The sequence below is a fragment of the Branchiostoma belcheri genome, unplaced genomic scaffold (assembly GCF_001625305.1).
Source record: "Branchiostoma belcheri isolate BF01 breed outbred unplaced genomic scaffold, Haploidv18h27 scaffold15, whole genome shotgun sequence".
NCBI lineage: Eukaryota > Metazoa > Chordata > Leptocardii > Amphioxiformes > Branchiostomatidae > Branchiostoma > Branchiostoma belcheri.
In genome coordinates this window covers 3,132,330-3,144,332 of record NW_017802935.1, presented here as the reverse complement: position 1 = coordinate 3,144,332, position 12,003 = coordinate 3,132,330, and the positions used below count along the sequence as shown (strand labels likewise).

Genomic DNA, 12,003 nt, shown 5'->3' with positions numbered 1-12,003 from the left:
TTATGAAAATTACCATTACATACTCCATGGCCTAAGGTTACTACCGTGACAAATGAATTTCTGCTGGCTGTGCATGGATAGTGGTCTAACGAAGTGATTTCGTTCAGCTTTCCGGTACAGAACATAATCTTCCTCAGCACTTCGACAGGAAATTGGGCCATTTATTACATCCACTGCCTCACCATCTATCTTTCAGGGTATGTGTTTTTACAGTGATGTTACATGCAGGTGCGCGGTTCAGGGTCTAATGTACAAGACATGGGATTTTCTCCTGTAGAGTCATTAGGGCCCACCCCGCCCGCATTTCTCACGGCAAGTCAAGAAGAATCCAATTTGCACACGTCTGAGTGAGAGACACTCGGGGGGTTCTTCTATCGATTCTCTTTCACGGCGTCTCTGATGGATGCGCTAGCTACAGGCTACTTGTGAGAGGTAGTTAGAGTTGTAAAGAAAGCTAACTAGAAAACGTCATTCGGATAGATGGGATGATGATAAGGTATCAAAGGAACCCTCGTTTGGTATAGTTTAACTTCTTTGTAGGACGTCACGGTATACTATTCAATTTGACAAACTGTTTTCTTTTCTCTTCAGGTTCTGTATGAAGGGCAGGTGTGTAAGATGGATGGAGGACCTGGTTGTGAACTCGTCCGTGATGCCCCGCGGGTCAACCAAACTAGAGGGTATGTGAGGTGAGGAGAGGTTTGGGCAATCCCTATTGTATTTCAGAACGTGACGTTTTGGAATATTTCAGAATGTGTCGCAGCCAAAACCGAGATGGTGCCAATTATGGAGCACACTGTCGTAACCAGAAGACCAGAACCGTGCCTATCTCTAGTTCTATGCCTGAAGAATGGGTTAGGGGATCAGACAGTCTCCGCGTTTCTTGGATTTGCCACCGGTATGGTTCTGGATACGCGTGGACTATCCGGAACCGTTCCTGAGCATGGTTCTGGATAAAACACGGTTTTGGTTATAACACCCATCTGTATTCCCGAACATGTTATCCCATCGTGTGAATGTTTTGGGTTGGGAACACGGGTACGGTATTGAATGCAACAGGTACACAAAGCTGGGTTTACTTTCTGGTAATGCGAGATTACATTTTTTTATATTTTAGACTTTATTTGCTATCAATATAATGGGGAAACACGCTACGCTGCCATGCGATTCAATTCGATTTAATTGAACAGATATTTCAATATTTGTTATAAAGAATTCCTATTACGTAGAAATTCGTTACGCCTAGCTGGAAAATGCACTACATGTCTTCTTTAAACATCTTTCGAAAGAGAGATAAATTTTTATAATTACAGACCAGATCTTATATTATTATAATAAGTCCCATAAGAATAATATTTTAAGGAGCTGATTTTCTTGAATACTAATTGTGCATCTAAATGACATCGTACGTCTTTAAAATAACATCATTAACAGTATACAACAATAAAAAAATTAATTGCTTTATTTTTTCTCCACTTAACTTTTCAACTCAACAAGTAGGAGGAGGTCCATGTGACCGGAAGTACTGTTTTGGGTGGCTAAGCTGCGGGTTTGTGTATCAGTTTTTCCGGACGGATCTAGACTGGGTTGACAGCACGTGGGTAGGGGGATTGACAGGCGATACGATAGGAGATCAAAGATCTCGGAATCCGGCTGGAATCCAACAGGAATTAGAGGGTGGCATGGGGGGGAATTCAGGAAGCCGGGGATTGCATCATCCACGAAAGTCTGAAGTCTCCTATTTCTTGCTGACACAACTAGGAAAAACTTCTCTCACCAGTATTTTCTGTTTGAATGATGAACCTATTTGTCGCAGTTCTATGTCACATACAGTCCCCTGTGCAATCTGAAGTGTTGATGGAATTATCTCAATTGCTCGCTAAGGAAATCATCGGTAGTTTTCATCATGGGATGGGTTTTCCTTGTCTAGCCTTGCCATGTGATGTGGGAAGTACAATGCTTTAGTACGTCATGCTGGTAAATCTATCATTTTTAAAAGGTTTGGTCGGCCCGAGAATTGGGAACATAATTGGAATAATTTGTCATTCCGAAAAGTTTTCAAATCTAAGGATAACTCCGGTGCTGGAAAATAGATACATGAAGTCAGGATGAGTTGTAACTAGGTATGGTAGATGTATGCTTGAGACCATCAGTTCTTTTGTTCTTCGATCTAGGTCCATTTGCCGTGTACATTTGCAAAATCTATCATTTCTACCACGTCTCGTTTGGCCATAATTGAACAGATTCGTCACATGCATGTAAGGAAGTATATACGTTACTACATATGGGAAAGCTTCAGAAACATTTTTTTTCAAGTTAGAAAGGCCAAAGTCAGAATACATTCTATAGATTCCTCTAAACATGCACATTTATATTGTTTTGATTATGGGGACCCCTTTGCGTTTTTCCTTCCAGATAGTTATGGAATATATTAACTAGTTTCAAAAAATGTCGTTGTGCTGACTAGTCCGGTTCCCATTGGCTAGAAGTAGAAGTAGAATACAAAGCTAACGACATAATGGTTGATCTTGCACATGCTTGCAGCGTACATGGCTTCATTAACCTTGATGAAAATAGCTACCGGCAAGGCTTAGGAGCAATACACGGGGAGCTGAGGGCAGCAGTGCCGCATACTACCGGCCACAGGTCGGCTGGTGTGCGCCAATACCCAAGGAGAAGGGTAATTGCATACAAAATGTCACGACCCATTCCTGTTGTGTACGGGGAATATGGCTACCAGAATGAATCCAAACTAACCGCAAGACATTTTCAACATGTATGCACACTTTGAAAATATGATTTAAGCTAACGCAAGGTCTTGTCGGTTCACCCTTTGACTTTAATTGCTGACATGTTTACGTTGTCCTTGATAATAGTAAAATCTTGAGCCGACCCATTCCTGTTGTGTACGGCGATATAGCTACCAGAATGAATCCAAACTAGCCACAAGACATTTTCAACATGTATGCACACTTTGAAATGATTTAAGCTAACGCAAGGTCTTTTCGGTTTGCCCTTTCACTTTAATTGTCAACATGTTTACATCGTCCTTGATATTATAGTAAAAGCTTGAGCCGACCCATTCCTGTTGTGCAGGTGGATATGGCTACCAGAATGAAACCAAACAAGCCGCAAGACATTTTCAACATGTATGCACACTTTGAAATGATTTAAGCTAACGCAAGGTCTTGTCGGTTTGCCCTTTGACTTTAATTGCTAATATGTTTACATCGTCCTTGATAAAAGCTTGAGCTAGATGAATGCTTCAAACGCACAGATGACTTGCCATAAATAATTCACGAGATATATATATATATAGAGAGAGAGAGATACGAAAATCTTAATGACAGCTCTGCAAACCAAGGACATCTATGTAACTGTCTTTTATGAATACAAACCAAGCAATCTTGGTTTCACTAAAAACTATTAGCAATTAGACTCAATGATACCACATTGCTGCATAGGAGTGAGATCCAATATTTCATTTAGGGCATGTATTTATCAAGCTTGGGAGTCTTAAAGTTCGATAATGTACATTTCGTTGTGCCATTAATTGTACTTTGCAGTACTAGTAATTCTATGGTATTTAGCTGTGTTCGGCTCACTGCGCCCATTATTGCCGCCCACAACACACAGTCGCACGCTCCATTTAACAATTATATAAGAGCATCTCTATTTTGTTTCTCTATTTTCCCCATCCATTAGTCACACTGTATTTATCCACGTCGTATCTTTAGTGTTACACGTTTTAGCACACGAAAGTTGTAATTGTTTATATACTATATCAAGTCATGTAGTAACACTTTCATGTGCAACTAACCGTATTTCGTGGATGATATCGCGAGATCTAGCGGACCGCAACAGCATTGCAATGGCATATAAATTTCATGTTTGGTGACTTTTCGGCGAAGACGTGCTTTTACCTGCTGTGCTTTAATATTCCGCTAGAGGTCCTCGTGCTATTGAGATGGACCTCGTCTGTAGTATCAAATATCAAACAGCAAGACGCGTATGGCACATGTTCAATTAGATGATCACGTGAAGTCAGGTGATCTATCTCATGAATATTGATGACCAAAATGCTTCTCGTATGCCGCAGCGCTGTTGTTTTAAACCTGCCACCTACCTGTTTTCTTTATTACTGCAACAGTTTTTGAAAGATGGAAAGTCCCAGTTTTCGCTGCGAGCACACATCTAAGACAATACCCTCCCGCGCCGCGGAAGGACACATGCTTCCCCGGAGGTATAAATCCAATGCCTGGATCAGGTGGATTATACGTGACTTTTCGATCGTATAAAGCTGCAGCAATGTGCAGAAAGTAGTTCCTATTTTAACCAACATGGCAAAAAGCTTTGTAGTAATGTCAGAAAATTTACCCGTAAAACACTGTCGCCATTATTTCACCATACTGTGACGAGAATCGGTAAGCCGTTAATGGCATGAACGAAGGGAGCGATGCCCTTGGTGATTTGGCTGTCCCCGGGGTATCATTTCTAAAAACAGAAGGAGGGCCATTATACGGATATTCGTGTCACTTAGCCAGCAGATGTTCCTCAAAACGTGCGACAAATATACTGGCGGGAAGACGCTGAAAGCACGTGGTTCATAATTATGTATGCTGATATTGACGCAATGTAGTGTCAGGACTCGAACCCGAGACCTCTTGGTTCCAAGTCGCTCATTACACGACTCCTGTGTTTTCTGTGAAATGTATGAGCTACTCTTTCTACAGGTTTTCTGGGATGACTGTCATTTTCCCCATCTAAGTCAACTTGTAAGGGAGGCAAAGTGATACACTTTGAAAACAGGAGAAAGGCAATCGAAGAGGAGACTACTGTTAAAAAAATTACGTCTTTTGCCAGTGGAAGTTTGGCCAAATCCGTACATTCCTCAGTAGTCCTCTGCGTTTTGCCATTCGTACGAAACGCACGAAAGGTTATCAAGGACAAACCCTCCCTTTCAAGAGGACTTAGCTGGTAAAACCATTAGATGCACAATTTCGGAAAATGCACTATTTTTCTTGTCTCCGTAAGAGCAACACAAGTTGTATTAAGGGGCACTCAGACTGAAACTCAGTCATTGCCAAGTGCTTTTCTATCGCTTTCCTCGGGTACTTGTCGCCTTTCGTCTTCACTTTCCTGTCTTTTAGCAAAGTTCTTCTAAAGTGCGCGAAGAAAATGCATTTGTCAAAAGCTCGTGCAGGAGAAAGCTTTTATCCGTTGAACGGGATTATGTTGTTACCTGGTAATGGCAGACTGGTGATCACGTGTAGTAGATACGTTGTACACGTGGGGATCACGTGTCTTTGACTTTGACGTCAAGCTAATGAAGGTTCTTACCAGTTGGGGTCGTCAATGTGATAAGCTTGACGCAAACAGACGCGCACATGGTGCCCTAACACGCGAGCGCTCTAAAATTGCTGCCGGTGACTCAGATACCACATAACTGCTGTTTCTATAAATGTACCGCTTTGAACGTACATGTAGGGTAAGCCAACCGTTCGGCCATTTCGTCCCAGGAGATTTTATCAACTTGCTAAGCCGTACTCAGAGCCATCTCTGCTTTTACGCGGTAGTGCATTTAGGGCTTTATAACGCCTATTGGCAGTGTAGCACGTTCCCCTGGTATCTTACCACCGACATTGGAAACGGTTTTAAAGGAGACGGTGTTAGTTGATCGTCCCATTAGCCTCGAATGGACACGTCTTTTTTTTCAAAATGACCATGACATTCCTCCTATAGCTATTGCCAAATACACGGTGCAGATAGCACAACAATAGTACAGCAGTTGTACCATCACTGTCCCTGTCCCTGGTGCTGAATACCGTTCACTCTACCATAACTGTCCCTGTCCTTGGTGCTGAATACCGTCCACTCTACAGTCACTGTCCCTGCCCTGGTGCTGAATACCGTCCACTCTACATCCACTGTCCCTGTCCCTGGTGCTGAATACCGTCCACTCTACAGTCACTGTCCCTGGTGCTGAATACCGTCCACTCTACCATCACACTGTCCCTGTCCCTGGTGCTGAATACCGTTCACACTACATCCACTGTCCCTGTTCCCTGGTGCTGAATACCGTCCACTCTACAGTCACTGTCCCTGGTGCTGAATACCGTCCAATCTACAACTACTGTCCCTGTCCCTGGTGCTGAATACCGTCCACTCTACAACCACTGCCCCTGTCCCTGGTGCTGAATACCGTCCACTCTACATCCACTGTCCCTGTCCCTGGTGCTGAATACCGTCCACTCTACAACCACTGTCCCTGTTCCTGGTGCTGAATACCGTCCACTCTACATCCACTGTCCCTGTCCCTGGTACTAAATACCGTCCACTTTACAACTGCTGTCCCTGTCCCTGGTGCTGAATACCACTTACTAAAAATTTGAAATAAATATGACGCCCACTCTAGAATAACGGTCCCTGGTGCTAAAATGACGCCCACTCTACCATCACTGTCCCTGGTGTTTCTGCTACTAAAACACTTGACTATCCCTGGTTGCTGAATGATGTGCTGATTTTCCCCTTGACAGGCACTGCAAGGTTAGGGATGTGCGCACCAGTCTAAGCCTTCTTACGGAAATATACGTGTGCTGCTTCTTCCTCACTATGTAATCCTATTTTCAGTAGTAGAATCCTACTGTCTCGCCTATAAGTGCGTATGTTGGCGCCAGGGTATGTAGAGAAAGAACGCCTTAGAAGGAACGTCTTAGAAAGCCTATTGATATATGATGACCCTTCAGCTGTGGAAAATCATGTTTATAACTTGGTGCGTTTTTATCATATTTCCTATCGAAACATAACCTCCTATATCAGCGATGAGGCATTCCACACTCAAAGCCCTTTCACCTACTAGTATCTAGCTAGGCCATTAGACTTATTTTAGTGACATATACTCTCAATGGGCTACTACGGTATGAATGCATGCAATTCAATGGGGCCGTTGTTAAGTGGCCAATCACATGTTCCTCGCAGTTGCTAAGGCTGGGGGTTGGCATTACATGCATGGATAATCTAGTTAGTCCACTACATAGCAGGGGTGGCAGCTATTTGAATATTGCCTGGGTCTGTTAAGGCGGTACGATCTCTGTTACAGGAATAGAAATCCTTTGAGAAAATCCTTTTGAACGAATAGAAATCCATTAAAATTCTTTGTTTAACGTTCCTCATTCGTGATGATTTTGATGTGATATGGGATTACTCACGTAGTATTCTCGGAAAAAGTAGTACATCGTTCTTCAGTGCTCTCAGTCAAAGAAAATTAGGTCAGGAGGTTTCTCAAGGGTCCTTAACCTTCTGATTATATTAGACAGCTGATGGCGTCTCACATAGTAGGTGAAACATATGAGCTGGAGGCAGTTCGCCAATGGTTCTTAGCCATCATCGAATAAGAACGTAGAACATGTTAACCACAGCAGCTGTTGGGATAAAGAGTACGTGTCTATCAAGACGTTTTTATATAGTTGGGTACGCGTTTAAAATATGGCATCAGGAAATAACATTATGTGTTACTAGTCACATTTTATTGCTGTAAAATTACCTGTGAAATGTACAGGTTATAGGAATTGGCTGCTCATGATTTACCAAAAACAATGACGCTCTATCAAGATAAAACGTACATGCCAAATGTGAATAGATATTCATCCAAACTATGAATTCCTGTCGTCAAATGTTAGACTGTGAAACAATCTTCTTTTGCTCAATGAATCTTGTCCTTGTCACTTCACCAAATATGACCTTGCATGATCTTAAAAACAAGCGGCTTAAAAACAGGATGTGAAATGTTATCCCAATCGGATCAAATGTGGTTCGGATTAAACTATTATTAGTTCCATTAAGTAGGTTATGATTTATGTATGTACCGAGATCACTACGACTATTAGTAAGTGTAGTAAAATCAATGCACTGTACTTGTCCATAGAGAAAATATCCATATAGGAAGTTCTTATATGGTCCTTTAGGTATAGATTGAAATAGATTTAAAGACAGAATGTCTTGAGGTAGACTTTACAATAGCACAGGACAATCATGATGTGTTGAGACCAAATTCAGAATTCAGTTGGATCCATCAGATGCTTTTCATGACTTGATAGTCAGGTCGGGTAGGTCGATGGCCACAAAAATGTACCAACAGCGCATGCTCAGTTTCGTATCCAGGATACTGACACGTGGGATCAAACTGTAAAGTAAATGCCTTGTAGACATGAATGCGCTTAGATGACTTTTTTCTTCATTTTCTTATTGCAAAAGTAACAAAAACAAATACAAAGAAGTGCCACGGATCCTGACAGAAATCAAACAGACAAAACCAAAATACTGAAGCAAGATTAAAAACATCAATGAACCTCTTTGTAGATACAAATTTTCTTCAGTCATAAGCTACATATATATACTGATAATGATAGTAAAGTATAAATTGAACGTTATAGGCAATAGATACACAAAACAGTATATGGAACGTGTTAGGCCTACGAAAAATACATACAATAGACAGAGGCATTGTGTAACAAAATTTGATATGATTACAGCAGATATCCTTCATGGACTCCCTTAATTAGGCATAATGCACAAACACATTGGGTCAATGACCGTGGAAAAGTATGTTAAAATCATCAATGTGACGTTTTGAGGGCAACTTTTGTGTCATCAATCAAAGTAGACCCACAACAAAGCTTATATAGCAAAGATCTAACCATCTTCTTGTACTGGCACTTCTATGTTGAGACACTGTTAATTTCTTCTTTTCTTCTTCTTATTTTTGAGGGATAAAATCTCTACTGATACTTGCTTCTAAATGATGTCCATCTAAAATCATAGTAATGTTCTTCACATTACCTATATTATGAACATTATAGTTCAGATCGCAGTTATTACTAAATGTGTCATCTTGCTTCAGTCCTAATGTGTTTTCTCACATTTTTCCGAAATAGAATCTAAGAATACGTAATAACCACTCATTTTCAATCGTTTACCATACCGTATAATTTCACATCCATGACCCACACTTATACAATGACATCTTTAATGTATAGATTGCAGAAATGATACCTTAATGCTTTTCCTGCTCAAATTATATGTAACGTAATAACCCACTTCCATAGTAATTTGGGAACCTCAAACGGCTCAGCAGCTATTGAGTTACTGAATAGATTCCCCATTTCATTTAGCGCAAACACAATTCACATCCACCTAAAAATCGTTGTTTCCTTGGCGACAGTTTTAACCTTTAAACAATGTGCACCAAAACTGGTAATTTTTTCGGGCATGGAACCATGTACCAGAATATAGAGGACCATTTATTGAGATATCTTTTACAGTTCGTAGGTACTATATGATCATAAAGAGCACAGTACATTTATACTTAAACTGTATCTTAAACTGCCCAGCCTTACAAAACGTAACTACTAAAGAATATACAGCAGCTCTATAGAAACTACAGCAGTTCTATAACTGCAGCTGTATAAAATCTACTGCAGATCTAGACAAATTCTAGACTGCAGATCTACAGAACATACTGCAACTCTTGTAACGAAACGTCATCAGCTCTTTTTGTCGTACGTACACTACCAGAATCACACACAAACACTCTCACTATATAAGCACACACCTCTTCCTAGATTCTATTGGGCTGAGTGACACTGCCAATAGTTGAATGACACAAACAAAATGTTATCAGAAATGGAAGATTGCCAAGGGGATTTTTCCATGTTATTAGTCAATATTACATTATTTCCACTCCAAGAAACTGAAAGGAGATTGCCCACGTCTATGTGTATGTCTCTGAGTTTCCATATCTGTGTGCATTAACCAAAACGGACGGCTTGTGTTATGTTCAAAAACATATCTCCTAACACTTCAACAGAAGACACGCTGAAAAACAGTGCGCAGGGTGTTGGCTTCGCTGCTAAACGCCAAGGTGTACGAAACGTGGCCTGTAAAGTTGCTTAGTGAATTGAGTACATGTGTTGCCCATAAGACTAACATTAATATTTTCTCCGAACTAAACAAAAATCTACACTTTGAGGTTAGAGATAAAAAAAATCAGCTCTCTGTGTGTAGTTTGATGTTAATGAAGTTAAATAGAGTTTCGGTAGGTGAATGAGTAACAGAATATATGAATATATTAATGGATGAATGAATGAATAAATGAAGCAGGTAATTTTGACGAGCAGTATTACATTAGCCATCTATGCATGACAGAGTAATTAGTGAACTATTACCCATTCAAATGCGATATAAATAACTCTGGTGTTAAGACACAGAAAGGGACCTTATAAAAGCACGACAAGAAAGTCGGTTATTCGAGCAGATTTTGTTTGCTAGAGAATCGGTCTATTGCAACAGTTTGAAACTGGCTTCTGAAATTTTCTTCAGAACGCTACTGTAATATGATGGCTATGAATAAATAGGTCGTGGGCATTAATAAGATTAATAAGGGGTGATGTCGGTAATATAGGTACAAAGCTTTAGGCATTATGATATGTGTTAGAGTTTATTGCAACATTTGCAATGTACCGCATTGGTAGCATCTCTGGATGTGGGACAAAAGCGGTGTCCAGCTGTGCGGCTGACTACCTACATGACAACCCAATCTCGCCGTTAAACGCTGCCTAAAAGCCCGGCGTAAGACGTGCCTGATTACGCGCTAACGCTTTGAGCAGGCCGACCTCACCATCTGGGTGGCTTTATGCAAACACCACGTACGTTACGTACCTTGTTCCACAACCACCGTGGGCTCGGAGGTGCGCTTGTCGGGCCGAGGTGTCCTCCTGGCCGACTGCGCCTCGATGCAGCCATCGCTGCCCGTCGTCTCGGCGTGGACTCGGTTCCGCGGCGGGGCTGCCTGTTTTGACCTTCCCTTGGTCGAAACCGACGACCCCATTCAAGATGGCGATCAGATTCCGTTTAGTGTTTTCCCCGGCCTCAGATCTCAGTGGTGCATCGTTTTTCCCGTGCAGTAGATACACACCTCAGTAGGGCCGCTCTGATGTGTTTCAGCAGCCTGAAAACATTGCCCAGTCTTGGTTCATACGCCGCCGCGTCAACATCATGATCCAAACAATCCTGGCCCAGCTAATTCCCGCACAAGATTTACCTTGTATAAACCGTGAACTGTTCTCCAATCCAACATCAGTCATTGCACGGTACCGTGCGTATGCGGGCCACCACGTACCTGCAATTCTGTACTAACCGTAGAATCGTTCAAGATGATCGTATCGCCAATTTTGACAAGACGTCCCTGCACATGAGAGATCACCGCTAGACAAAACACGGTCCTGCGTGCAGCATGATGGGAACGTGATCGTCCTTTATGATTCGGAGATGAGAGAATAGGGTTGACGCTAAGCGGACCTGGCGCATCATCAGCGTGGCACGGCCTTTATATAATCCGCCTCAAGATGTTCCAGCTCCAATATGCACGTCATTAGCTCACGGCAAATCCGCAGCTCGGCTCAGCCTCAGCTGGAGGTTAACCTTGAAGGGTGACATCGTTATTTCGTGGTGGGGACCAGGCGTGGCATCTGTTGCCATGACGACCGTGTAAACATCGCCTGGTGATGATTGACTATCCGAGAGGGCCTGCATGTGCATGCATTTTTTCTGTGAGCCGCTAGTTTAATTCGCCGTTAATTAAAAATAAGCGTTGTCGGGAAACTATTCGTGAATCGTTCTTGTTCGCTTTAATTCGTATCATCTGTTGCCATAGCGACCGAGTAAACATCGCTTGATGATGATTGGCTATCCGAGAGGGTCTGCATGCCTTTTTCTGTGAGCCGCTAGTTTAATTCACCGTTAATCGTAGCCTCTAATTCAAAATAAACGAACTAACTTTCTTTGTCCTCAAAGCCGATTGTTGCGATGCAAACACTTTTTCCTGATTTGGGCATGCCAAAAGCATAAAATTGATATAGTTTGGGAAGAAACGATGCATAGAAACGTGTTACGAAAAAAATGGACTAAAAGGAACAATTTTTCGGATTTTCTAGGAAAGCTTTGTTT

The 12,003-nt window shown here is 41.8% G+C and overlaps 1 protein-coding gene across 1 annotated transcript in view; it reads right to left on the bottom strand.

Annotated features, from left to right (window-relative positions):
• The window catches only part of LOC109465315 (calcium/calmodulin-dependent 3',5'-cyclic nucleotide phosphodiesterase 1A-like), a 48,194-nt gene extending 36,721 nt beyond the window's left edge, over positions 1-11,473 (bottom strand). Inside the window, exon 1 of the mRNA XM_019762519.1 lies at positions 10,717-11,473. The gene's annotated coding sequence lies outside the window, so the exon portion shown is untranslated. The remainder of the gene's footprint in view (positions 1-10,716) is intronic.
• Between the last annotated feature and the right edge of the window lie 530 nt (positions 11,474-12,003).